The 3260-nt window shown below is 48.6% G+C and overlaps 1 non-coding gene across 1 annotated transcript; it reads right to left on the bottom strand.

Moving 5' to 3' along the window:
• Positions 1-2442: 2442 nt before the first annotated feature.
• TRNAT-GGU (transfer RNA threonine (anticodon GGU)) lies at positions 2443-2516 on the bottom strand. The gene has a single exon. It is a non-coding gene; the product is annotated as a tRNA-Thr (tRNA).
• Between the last annotated feature and the right edge of the window lie 744 nt (positions 2517-3260).

Genomic DNA, 3260 nt, shown 5'->3' with positions numbered 1-3260 from the left:
ATTTCTGTGGCCCCCTTCCGGTGCGGGCAGAAATGTATCACATTGCCTCCTGGCAAATCACTGAATGATTGCTGTTCGATCATAATCAAAGACGAAGGGGACTAGCCTTTGGCGAGGCACCACATCTCCTTCCGAATGTTCTCACGACTCGGCTATGGAACGCAGCCCCCACCCTCTATTTTTTTCCCCTTTCCCATCCGGGAGATTGGTTCTCGAGATGCATGACTGCAACCCGACCCGCCTACAGCGACGAAAATGGCGCTCACTCGTACAGCTGCTTCTTTTCCTAGGCCGCCTGCAAGAGTCTATATAAGAGGCTGGGTATGTGAAAATGCTGCTTGCTATACAGTTGACGACACGGTATAGAGCGGATACGACAAAGAAGCATGCATGATAAACTCCACGAACTACTGCAACGGACACATTTCTGTCGTCAGCACCGAAGCCGCACACCTATAGCTCAGCAATTAACTACACCCATAGGGTTGGATGAGGAAAAAGAAACAAACGAACAAGCAGTGAAACACCGCGAAACAGTGATAGCGCGGCTAGCTGCAGTCCCTGTTCAAATATTGCGGACGTCGGACCATTAGCACGAGCCCCCGTGCAGGTAGAGGCCGGGCCGCGCTTCATGGCGTTATTCATTCATATGACACCCGTCTCGACCAGCTAAGCGCCTCCATAATACAGTTTCCCCGTTTCTGCACTCGCCATGAGCTACGACACGAGGCGTTTCATTAATCAAAGGGCTCAGACAACTTTTAGCGGGTCGGGCGCAGCTGCGATACTGGAGTCCTTTGACAAATCCAAGGTGCTCGGGACCGGCGCCCGCTCGGCGCTGATCATTTGGGCATCGATCTGCGCTCGGAGCCATTACCATCGATCAGGGCTGGAGGGTCGTCTTTCCGCCGTGACAAGTAAGTACCCGATATCCATCACGGAAGCGTCGCGGTGGACGATTACGGCGCCTCCTAGCAGCCGGCGACGGACGCACGGCTTCGGCGGAGCTGGAGTTAATTTCCGCCACACCGCGGGGACCTGCGCATAAATGATGACGACGATGTTGAACATTTCCTTTCGCACAGGGCTCGTTCGTGAAACCGAAAATTCGCAGACTTACCGCTGTGTGAAAGCAAAATGTGCGGGCATAATTCCTCGTTAATAAACTTCTCGGACCACTTTGGTCAGAAGGCGCTAATTAATTTCATGTACCCCCCCCCCCCCCCCCCCCCCCCCCCCGAATGATAGCAGTGGCACGCAGTCAAAGCCCCACCCCAGGTTCATAGAAAAGGAAAGCACATCACGCAGGGACGACCATTGTTGAAGATGCAGTGAAGCGTACGTTTGATTCCCACAGTTCTAACTTCGCGCGCCTTAAGCACTTACACGAAAACAGAGGAATAAGGACCAGTCCTCTGTCCTGCGTCGTCGCCTACTTTCCTGGATATTGCTTAATTACCTTCAGGGGTGTATTTATGGGCCGCGCTGGGTGGGGGCAACATTCGAACCATGCATTTCTTGGCCTTTTTTGATCGAAAAAAGGAGCTCCAGCATGGTTTTCTTATGCAAAATTTCTCGCTTAGGAAGAGGGAGGTGTCAACCGCCCTCCCACCTTAAACCGCCCCTGATAACCTTCTTTTTTTTTTTCCCTGAACAACTCTGGCGAATGAATGTAGCCAACTGAAGGTTGTCACGTGGCTGGAAGAGTGCGCGGCGTATCGGTGTTCACGGCAACATAATTCCAATACGAAATGCTGAGGCACCATACCGGCGGCATTGCCCAACACCATCGATATACTGACACCTGGATACGACAGCAGCCTGCGAAAAACGCACTCATGAAGATTATGTGCATCGAATCAGCTGGTGGTCGCTATTGTTCCTCTTTAGTGAGTAGATAATAATATTTAAGTTATGCGCACAAGGTATGCCGATACATCTCCATTTTTCACTAAACTCAGAATTGTGAAATTACACAAGTTGTACGGGTCTGAACTGCTGTCAACACTTAAATCTGAAATACGTAAGGACATACACACTTTAACAAGATTGACAAATTTGCAAAGCATCATTTCTTTACGCTCAATGAGGCACACAGGACTTAGGCAGGCCACAAGATCTTGCGCAGAGTATGGATTTCAGGTCATTCAGTCTAGGGTTGCGCATATTTTAAAAGAATACCACCTCAAAATAGAGAAATTGCGTGCACTTTCCAAAACTGACATACATGCGATTATCGTATAATGCTTGTTAACATTCACTTTTTTATTCCATTTTGATACATAATACAGTAGTGGTCAAATGTTTAGGGGAATCCTCCAAGGTGGAGTAAATTTGTAATAAGGGAGTAATTACTCATTGTCATCCACCCGAAAGCAGTCATACGGCTACAAAGGAAAGCTATACAGCTTTCTCAGAAACTTCGTAGTTAAAGAAACATTCGTCCTGGTCCGGGGTTCGAACCCGGGACCACCGCTTCACCGGAGCAGTCGCTCTACCAATTGAGCTAACCGGGACGGCAAGCTCATGGTAGGGCGAGAGCGAATTGATCAATTCCTTTGTAGTCGCATGGCTGCTTTCGGGTAAATTACAATGAGTAATTACTCCCTTATTATATAATAGAGTAATAGGCATGTTATATCTATTGTTTACAGACTAGTATCGCAGTTGTGATATTCTCTGTGTGAATTGTGCTGCTTACCTCTGCCCAAGTGTTCGCTGCCAGTTTTGGGAGGTGGGCCTAGTCAAGCTACTTGCATGTGGCTGTTTTCCCACCTTCCCAACCACATCTGGTGTGAAAATTGCTTGTACCTTGTGGTAAATAAATCAACTTCAGCTTCAACTCTCAGGTATAGTCGGATACAGCTTAAGTCTGCAGTGAAGCTCCGCCCACATTCAGGACCGCCGCACAAAATTTCTCCAAGGCACAAAAGTAGTCCATTGTTAAAACTTTTCTTGTCACCTAAACAAAAAGCTAGCCGCATGAAAAAAATGAAAAGCTCTAGAATTTTAAAACTTACTTGTTTAACAAAGTCAGACATTAAAAAAGCCGCCGCGGTGGCTCAGTTGTTATGGTGTTCGGCTCCTGACCAGAAAGACGCGGGTTCGATCCCGGCCGCGGTGGCCGCATTTCGATGTAGACGAAATGCTAGAGGCCCGTGTGCTGTTCGATGTCAGTGCACGCTAAAGAACCACAGGTGGTCGAAATTATCCGGAGCCCTCCACTACGGCGTCCCTCATGGCCTGAGTCGTTTTGGGAC

The sequence above is a fragment of the Amblyomma americanum genome, chromosome 1 (genome assembly GCF_052857255.1).
Source record: "Amblyomma americanum isolate KBUSLIRL-KWMA chromosome 1, ASM5285725v1, whole genome shotgun sequence".
NCBI lineage: Eukaryota > Metazoa > Arthropoda > Arachnida > Ixodida > Ixodidae > Amblyomma > Amblyomma americanum.
The sequence above is the reverse complement of the archived record's forward strand: the minus strand, read 5'-3'. Positions and strand labels throughout refer to the sequence as shown.